This window comes from Gossypium raimondii, chromosome 11 (assembly GCF_025698545.1).
Source record: "Gossypium raimondii isolate GPD5lz chromosome 11, ASM2569854v1, whole genome shotgun sequence".
NCBI classification, from domain to species: domain Eukaryota; kingdom Viridiplantae; phylum Streptophyta; class Magnoliopsida; order Malvales; family Malvaceae; genus Gossypium; species Gossypium raimondii.
This window is the reverse complement of record NC_068575.1, coordinates 21,162,277-21,172,863: the sequence shown is the minus strand read 5'-3', so window position 1 is coordinate 21,172,863 and position 10,587 is coordinate 21,162,277.

Genomic DNA, 10,587 nt, shown 5'->3' with positions numbered 1-10,587 from the left:
GTTTATATTATGTTACTTTTTAAAGTGTCACGTTGACAAATCAAAATAGTCACAAAGTGATTACCTCTCTTGTGACGATAAAAATGTCATGGAAAATTCAATCTAAACTGTAACAAAGTGTTTGCTTATTTTGTGACATTTATAATGCGTCACAAATACTTAGTCCAAACCTCTTCATTTAAAAGTGTCACAAAAATACGATCTAAAATATCTCGATTGCTTAGTTTGTGACATTTAGAAAGCGTCACTAAAAATGGATTAGAAATTAATGTTGTGTATTATGTGTCATTTAGAAAGTGTCACGAGTAATCAATTCAAAAACGTCACAATAGTTACTTTTATTTTTTTTGACTAAAAGGTAATGAAAGAATAAAACGTCACAAGAAGGATAGTTTTATTTAAACCTACTCATAAATTATCCAATCCCGATAAATATATTTCCTATGCCCAAAATATTATTAATTCATTTAATTCATTAATTAAACTAATTAAATTATTTTCTCAACTTAGTTCAAATTTGTTAAAATCATGACGACTTTATCAGATTACAATCTATGAACAAATTAATCTAATTAACTTATTATCAAAAACTATGATGACTTAATTAATTTAATTTCTACTTCAAACTTCGATTATTTACTTACAAATTAAATAATAATTCAAAGAAATTAATTCAATTCTCAAGTCATCTCTTGTTTATAGTGAGCAAACGTATTCACTGTGGATAGTGATACATGTTATAACATTCAACTGATAGGTCGGACAACCGACCCTTCAAGGTTTCAATTATAAACGTATGCAAAATAATTTAATAACCATTCAACAGTTCTATTATGTTTTGCTGTGAAGTCGCAATATATAACAAACTTATGATAATATAAGATCTTCTTATAGAAATATGATAATTTAGCCTCATTCGTCTAATTAAAATTTGAACTAAGGTTAAAGAGTTCTTATCCAAATACAAAACAAAATTTTAAGACTGTAAGTTGCCCTGATGTCTACACATGTTACAAAACAAAAGGTGACATGTTCACGATTGACTTTGAAGACTCTGGCTTAGTTCCTTCTTCTCCAATGAACAACAACTTAGAATACTTGAAACAAAGGAGAGAAACATGGTAAGTTCATAAAGAACCTAAACTGCCCTACAATTTGCACTACATTACTAGTTTTAATTCAAAATGCTAAGCCTGAATATGCGGCCTGACAATTCCTGGATTCAGATCATATAAGATTGGCACTACATGTTCTCTAATGGATCTGTCTCTTTCATCTACAATTCGAGGAATATCAACATCCCTTCCATTCTGATGTAATGGCTCTTCTCTAACCTGACCGTTTCTAATTCTTTCCATTTCTCATAACTCTTTTCTCCTTCGCCTTAAGGTTCTCTCAATCTCTGGATTAAAACAGTACTCTGTATTCTCTTGAATATTTCTACGCATGCACTAGCAACGATCTGAAAAAGAAAAATCAAAACAACTAATCAAACTAAACTAACAGAAATTAACAGATAATAATAAAACCAATTTTTCACCAATATTGTCGATCCCCGGCAACAGCGGCAAAAACTTGTTTGCGTGTAAATATGTAATGCAAATGTGCAAGTGTACACGTCGATTCAAGTAATATAATAATGAGTGAGTATCGTCTCCACAGGGAGCAGAAATTGATTAGAATTGGTAATTATTACTGTAGATTTAACTAATGAAACTGTGCAAAAGAAAAAGAGTATAAATTAGTGAAGGGAATTAATAAATGAACCAATAATATAAATTCTAACTGAAAAATGACAAATCAATCTAAATGTCGTGGAAATTCACAAAGAACAAGTAGAGAGTATTTCTGCTGTTGAATGATGAAGGTTGGAACTACTTAGGGAATATTTTCATAACATAATAATGCAATGGCAAAATTTTGATTAAACTACTGCCCAAAGAGTTACCACTACAGTCTACTTCTTTCGAGAGTTATACTTTAGTTATTATTCAGAGTCTGTGTACGTCTACAAGACTCGTGAATGATAACCAAACTAACGTTCTTCACCTGTACAGATCACAACTTCTATGTCTAGAGTGATGTGAATATTCTTTCGAGTACTCGCCTGTATCTATCGATTAATAATTTGATGTATTTAATCTTTTCATATTCAAATTCATCTAAGAACATAACATGCAGTTAACTATGTCTAAAGCTTGCATGCAAGCATTCAAAATAAACAAGAATCGAATGAAACAGTGATTTTAATTAGAATCCTATCATGTCCATTACAGATAATTCAATATTCACACAAATAATTCCAACCCAAAGATAATTAACTCATGGGTTGGGCAATGAAATCCAAAATTAAATCATTCATCAACATTCTTCAAGTTTTAGGAAACAAAGAAATTTAAACCAAGAAAAATAGAACAAAGGCAGAACTGCAAAAAGTTCTTGCTACACTCCAGCTTCTTCTCAAGATTTTATGCTAAACTCATGGCAGATTTCTATTCCCCTTCTTCACGTCTATGATCTCTTATTTTTAGCTGCTACCCCTTCTTCTCTTCTGAATTTTCCACACAATTTCTCCACAGAATTCTATTGTAGAGAGAATAACCGCTCTCTTCTTTTTCTTTTCCCCTCACAATCTGTGTGTGTTTTCTTCTCTTCTCTCTCGTCATTTTATGGGGCAGATCCATCCCTCTCAGCACACATATTTTTGATACGAGCCAAGGAGGTGACACTCAAAGGGTTGTCTTTCCTAGTGGTCCAATCACTCGAAGCAAGGCACGACAATTAAAATCAAAGATGAATGCTTTTGTCCAAGACTTTGTTGCAACAAATTTAATTCATCATGTTCGTGACATTGATAAATACGGGAATGCAATTCACTGGACCAATCTTGGAATAGTAAAAGCCCATAAATTGGTGGATTAATTTTTATGTATCTTATTATTATTATTATTTACTTAATTCTCATTGGTTGGGACACATCATTTATGAGTTAAGTAATTTTATTGGTTAGGTTATTATTTATTTATTTATTTTCTTAGATAATTTTAAAGAGTTTTATTAGGATTCAATTACTCTTTAAAGAGTTTTTATTAGGATTCAATTACTCTTGAAAGAGTTTTATTAGGATTCAATTACTCTTGTAATTTGCCTATAAATAGACTTGTTTTCTACACATTGAAGGGGGGAATAAAAAGAAGAGTATTTGTTTTCTTTCAAATTTGTGTGAGGCAAATTTTTTTAGAGTAGAGTGATTCTTCTCTTGCTATTTAGTTTGGAGTTGTTACTTTTGAGGGTATTTGAGTTGCAAATATTCAAATTTCTTTCCGCTCATCGGTGTTTCTAGAGGTTCTTCTTCTAGGGTTTCGAGAGGAGCCGCTCAATCATTGGCGTTTTTGGTTACAAGTTAACCAAGGGTTCCATAGGCAAATCTATCCTTTTATTTATTTATTTATTATTTAACTAATTTTATTTATTCTCGTTTTATTTCTAATTTGTGTTTCTCTTGTGTCTAGATCCGGTTTCGCATCGGTTGGTATCGATTCGAGCCATTCTTGTTATTTTCGAAGCTAAAATCAAATCCAAACGAGTCAAAATACCTAAAACACTTTTCACCGCTTTCTTGATTCTCTTTTGTGAAGTTTGTGTTTATTCTCCTCTTATTCTTTAAAAACAAAAAAGCAAAAAGCGCAAAAAAGAGTAAAAGCGCAAAAAAAAGCAAAAGCAAAAAGCGTAAAAAAAAGTTGCCTACCTTTCATACGAGGTTTCTTCTTTTCCTATTATTGTTATTATTTTTATTTTATTTTTCCCAAAATTGATTTTTTCCCTTCTTTCTTGACTCAAGTATAATTAAAGCTTCAATTTTGAAAATCTTAAGACACCAAACGCTTCCGATTTTTGTTTTCCTTTAAATTGGGTAGAGTTTTCTTAAGTTTTCTTCTTATTAAAGTTTTTCTTTGACTCTAGAGTTAGGGATCGTTGTAGGTCTACGTTTTTTTTTGTTTCTCTTACGTTTTCTAACACTTTGTTTCTACTTGTGTTAGCAGATATTAAAGGCACGCACAATTCCTTCATCCGTAGCCTCCATTACAAATTGCTTCGTCAAGTTTATTGGCCTCTTAAAGCAATTAGGATCTTCATTGTTTCTTTGAAGTTTGCACCTCCATTATTTGATCTTGATTAGTAACCCTCTCCAAACATATTTACAAGTTTTGAATCATTCAGGAGTTATTCTTTTGAGAGCTAACGAGTGAGATTATTATTATTTTTTCTTGTTCCTGTTTGTGTGATTTTTTCACAGATACCATGCCGATCACTAGATCCCAAACTAGTAAAAATGAAGAGGATGAGCAAAAAAGAGATAACGATCCTTTGGTCGAGTTGTTACAAAAAGAGATGAAAAAGTTGCAAACTCAAGTCGAACATCGCATGACCCAGATGATACAAGAGCAAAGGGAGTATCTTGATGCAAAACTTACAACTCAAGAGAGATACATTTCCGATAATTACAAGAAGTTGAACGAAGCCTTTATAAGCCAATCAAATTCGCGCGATCGAACTTTTAAACGAAGGGAGGACCATGTTTTTGATGATGACTTTGAGTCCGAGTATGTACCTAGAAAAAGGGTGGAACGAAACAATGACACCCCCAAACCAAAATTTCCTTCTTTCTCAGGAAATAATGATCCGGATGCTTACCTTGATTGGGAGGAAAAGATGGAAGCAATCTTTGCTTGTTACAATTACTCTGATGAGAAAAAGGTAACATACGCTGTCGCTGAGTTCATTAATTATGCACTAACATGGTGGAATCAATTATGTAAAAGCAGGATTCTTTATAGAGAGCAACCTGTTACTACTTGGGTTGAAATGAAGCGCATCTTACGAAAACGGTTTGTTCCACCATACTATTATCGAGAACTCCATTAAAGACTCCAACATCTTGTTCAAGGAGATAGATCTGTGGATGACTACTACAAAGAGATGGAGACTATCCAGATTAGAGCCAATCTTGTTGAAGAGGCTGAGGTGACTATGGCTAGATTCCTTGCTGGCCTAAAGCCTGAGATTGCAAATCGAGTTGAGTTACAACACTACATGGATGTTGAAGAGATGCTTCAAACCGCACTCACCATTGAAAAGTAATTACGAAAGCATGGGACATCAAGGGGTGCTAGTGCAATTTCTAATCCTGCTCGAAAAGGAAATTGGCAAAAACAAGATGATAGATTATGGAATGGGAGAGATGCACGGTTCAAGCCAAATGAGCCTAAAACTTACTCCAAAGATAGAGGTATGCCTAATTCATTTAAAGGTTCTACTTCTACTAATCGAGCTCCATCTTCTTCTTCTACTTCTCCTAGTGCCATTAAGCAGCCAAAAGATATTACCTGCTTCAAATGCCAAGGAAGGGGTCACTATGCTCGAGAATGCCCTAATAAAAAGTCTTTGGTGATTCGAGAAGATGGCAAGGTTGATTTTGAGTCTGATAACGAAGATGAGATGCCTCCTTTGGAAGATCTTGATGATGTGCATACTCATGATGAATATGAAGAATACTTGGAGTATGGTGAGAAAGCACTTGTTGCTCGAAGGGCTTTAAATGTCCATTTAAAGAGGAAGGCGCGAACAAAGAGATAACATTTTCCACACGAGATGTCTGATTGGTGGTCAACCTAGTTCATTAATCATTGATAGTGGAAGTTGCACCAATGTGGTGAGTTCTTCCCTTGTTGAGAAACTTGGCCTACCTTGTGTGAAGCATCCAAGGCCATACCGCTTGCAATGGCTAAATGATAGTGGGGAGGTAAAAGTATCTAAACAATGCTTAGTTTCATTTTCCATTGGTAGATACTCTGATAAAGTTTTGTGTGATGTTGTTCCAATGCAAGCTGGGCACATATTACTTGGACGACCATGGCAGTTTGATCGACGAGTAAATCATGATGGGTTCCTTAACCAATATACCTTTGTGTTCCTTGGAAATAATTTTACTTTGGCTCCACTTCCTCCTCAAGAAGTCTACAATGATCAACTCCAACTTGCTAGTGAGATGGGTAAGGGAAGTGAGGTAAAATCATTGAAAAAGGCTGAGAGTAAAGAGGCCATTAGTGTTAAAAGCCAACTTAAAGGCCCAACATTGGTGAGTGATTGCACACACAAGTCACGAGATGAGAAAGTGAGTTTATTCGCTAGGTTTCGAGATATCAAATTTGCTCTTTGTACAAAACAAACATTTGTAATAATTAGGTTTAGGGAAAACTTTGTTTTGACTAACCCTAATACACATTTGCCTAGTTGTTTTGTTGATCTTTTACGGGATTTTGAGGATGTATTTCCTTCTGAAATGCCTAAGGGATTACCTCCTTTACGAGGGATTGAACATCAAATAGATTTTGTGCCTGGTTCGAGTATTCCGAATAGACCAGTCTATCGAAGCAATCCTGAAGAAACTAAGGAGTTGCAAAGACAAGTTGAAGATCTCTTAGAGAAAGGGTTGATTCGTGAGAGTCTAAGCCCTTGTGCGGTTCCTGTACTTCTCGTCCCAAAAAAAGATGGTTCTTAGAGAATGTGTGTTGATTGTCGTGCTATCAACAAGATTACGGTAAAGTATCGATATCCAATTCCTCGATTAGATGATATGTTGGATGAGCTTAATGGTGCATGCATTTTCTCTAAAATTGACTTAAAAAGTGGTTACCATCAAATAAGAATGAAACAAGGTGATGAATGGAAAACTGCTTTTAAGACTAAGTATGGCCTGTATGAGTGGTTAGTCATGCCATTTGGCTTAACTAATGCTCCTAGCCATTCATGAGATTAATGAACCACATACTTAGACCTTTTTTAGGAAAATTTGTCGTTGTGTATTTTGATGATATACTGATTTATAGCAAAACTTTGAATGATCATGTTAGGCATGTTAAATTAGTATTGGATGTGTTAAGGCATGAACGACTCTTTGCTAATCTTGAAAAATGCACATTTTGTATGGATAAGCTTGTTTTTTAGGGTTTTGTGATAAGTTCTACAGGAATCCATGTGGATGAGGAGAAAGTAAAGGCAATTAAAGAATGGCCTATCCCTAAAACTGTTTCTGAGGTAAGGTCTTTCCTTGGGTTAGCCGGTTTCTACCGCAGGTTTGTTCGTAACTTTTCCACAATTGCTTCGCCTTTGACTGCACTTATTAAAACGAATGTATCTTTTCATTGGACAGATAAGCAAGAATTAGCATTTAATGAACTTAAAGATAAATTGTGTAATGCTCCTATTCTTGTTTTACCTAATTTTGAAAAGACCTTTGAGATTGAATGTGATGCTTCTGGTGTAGGTATAGGTGCCGTCCTCATGCAAGATAGTAAACCACTAGCCTACTTTAGTGAGAAACTTGGTGGAGCACATTTGAACTATTCGACCTATGATAAAGAGTTGTATGCCTTGGTAAGGGCATTAGAAGTTTGGCAACATTACCTTTTACCAAAGGAGTTTGTGATTCACACTGACCATGAATCACTTAAGCACTTAAAGGGACAAGGTTTACCAAGGACAAAGCGTGGACGAGATAGCATCTTTGTGGTTGTGGATCGATTTTCTAAAATGGCTCATTTCATTCCATGCCATAAGACTGATGATGCAACCCATGTTGCCGATCTATTTTTTCGTGAAGTTGTGAGATTACATGGAATCCCAAGGACTATCGTTTCCGATAGAGATGCAAAATTTCTTAGTCACTTTTGGAAGGTGTTATGGGGTAAGTTAGGTACTAAATTACTTTACTCTACTACATGCCACCCTCAAACTGATGGTCAAACCGAGGTGGTAAATCGAGTTTTGGGATCTTTGCTTAGAGCCATAATTGGTAAGAATGTTAAATCTTGGGAAGAATGGATACCCTATGTTGAGTTTGCTTATAATCGCTCATTCATTCTTCCACAAGTTTTACTCCTTTTGAGATTGTATATGGCTTTAATCCACTTATCGTTTTAGATTTGCTTCCTTTACCTTTGAATGAGATTGCTAATTTAGATGGTGAAAGGAAAGCGATTTAGTGAAAGAGATCCATGAGAAGGCTCGTAAAGCCATTGAGAAAAGAATGAGTCCAATGCACATCGAGTTAATAAAGGCTAAAGCAAGTCTTGTTTGAACACGGAGATTGGGTCAGGTGCATATGAGGAAGGAACGATTTCCTTCTAAGAGAAAGAATAAACTTGAAGCACGAGGAGATGGACCATTCCAAGTACTCGAGAAAATAAATGACAATGCTTATCGCATTGATCTTCCTGGTGAGTATAGTGTTAGTGCTACTTTCAATGTTTCTGATCTTCCTCCTTTTGAATTTGATGTAGGTTCAGATTCGAGGACGAATCTTCTTGAAGAGGGGGAGAATGATACGAGCCAATGAGGTGACACTCAAAGGGTTGTCTTTCCTAGTGGTCCAATCACTCGAAGCAAGGCACGACAATTAAAATCAAAGATGAATGCTTTTGTCCAAGACTTTGTTGCGACAAATTTAATTCATCATGTTCGTGACATTGATAAATACGGGAATGCAATTCACTGGACCAATCTTGGAATAGTAAAAGCCCATAAATTGGTGGATTAATTTTTTATGTATCTTATTATTATTATTATTTACTTAATTCTCATTGGTTGGGACACATCATTTATGAGTTAAGTAATTTTATTGGTTAGGTTATTATTTATTTATTTATTTTCTTAGATAATTTTAAAGAGTTTTATTAGGATTCAATTACTCTTTAAAGAGTTTTTATTAGGATTCAATTACTCTTGAAAGAGTTTTATTAGGATTCAATTACTCTTGTAATTTGCCTATAAATAGGCTTGTTTTCTACACATTGAAGGGGGAATAAAAAGAAGAGTATTTGTTTTCTTTCAAATTTGTGTGAGGCAAATTTTTTTAGAGTAGAGTGATTCTTCTCTTGCTATTTAGTTTGGAGTTGTTACTTTTCGAGGGTATTTCGGAGTTGCAAATATTCAAATTTCTTTCCCGTTCATCGGTGTTTCTAGAGGTTCTTCTTCTAGGGGTTTCGTAGGGAGCCGCTCAATCATTGGCGTTTTTTGTTACAAGTTAACCAAGGGTTCCATAGGGCAAATCTATCCTTTTTATTTATTTATTTATTTATTATTTAACTAATTTTATTTATTCTCGTTTTATTTCTAATTTGTGTTTCTCTTGTGTCTAGATCCGGGTTTCCGCATCAATTTTGCTCCTCTTTTTTAGGGTGATTTATATGGTACATGTACAACTGGTTGAGAGTGACGTGAATTGAGTGTTGCGTCATATTCTTGGAATTGCCATGGCATTTCTGTTGGCAATCTATCCCGCCATTTGACATGGCAATGTTTCACCTCCTTCGTTCTTTTCTCCTATTTCTTTTTTCTTTCTTCTTGTCTCTTTCATCCTACCTGCACCTACTACCAAAGACTACCAAACCTCTTTTCAACAATTAAATGTAACATAAATTTACAGTTAAAACACAATCCAAGCTTTAGTATGAAATGCTCTAGTAATAAGTCTAAAATGCAAACACATTTTCTTAATTACAAGCAAATACTTCAGTTTAGAGGCTTGAAATATAACTCTTTTCAAGAGTTATCATTAGGTAATAGTGTTTTCGATGATAGGGATTTGCCTAAACTCATCGTCATGAGTTTTTCCCCTCATCACCTGGTACTCACCAACCATCCTTTTCATCATTTCTCCACATGACACCATAGTTCCAGACTAGGCCTTACACTATGTGGTATTCATTTCCCCATATGATGTCGTAGTCCCAAACTAGGTCTTAGACTATATGGTATTCACTTGCGATGGCCATGGACTTCCATATAAGAACTCGTGTGTACTATCTTGACGGACTCACACGTAAGAAGACTTAACATCCAAACTCATGCTTGACCAACTCATTGCAACAGACTTCAACATGCAAATGCATTTACATTTCCAGACATGTAACTCAGATTCATTATGCAAAGACAATTATGCTCCAAACACACTTGTGCATGCACATACTTTCAGCAAAACAGAGACATATCATTCAGCTCATGCTTTCTTACATATTCATCGTTTTCATACTTTCTTTACATATCAGAGGCACATTGCTACTTAGGCATTACACTCGAACCCATCAAACACAGATCTTTCCCAAGATAGCATATCACACATGCATCATTCACATTTCCATTGCATAGAAGGCCATTTATTAGAGAAGAAATAAGAATATAAACATACATGCAACAGATAAATAAAAACACTCATTGTGTTCATATGGAGTTCACGAAGTACTCACCTGAAACCTTCGAACAGCAGCTTATGCCTTTGGTTTTAAGATCTTCCAATGTATAGTAGCGATAACTGCTTATAAAAGAGAAGATTACTATTAACAAACTTCTCAACTACCACTTTTTCCTTCATCTCAAACCCAGATGACTGATGGGCGTCGAAACCATAATATAATTTCTTACGCTCTAATTGAATAAAATAGTAGTATAGAGTAGTAGGGTTGATCCCACAAGGACTAGGATTCCTAATTTTCCTGTTTACGTGACCAAATTCCTCAGTCTAGGCAG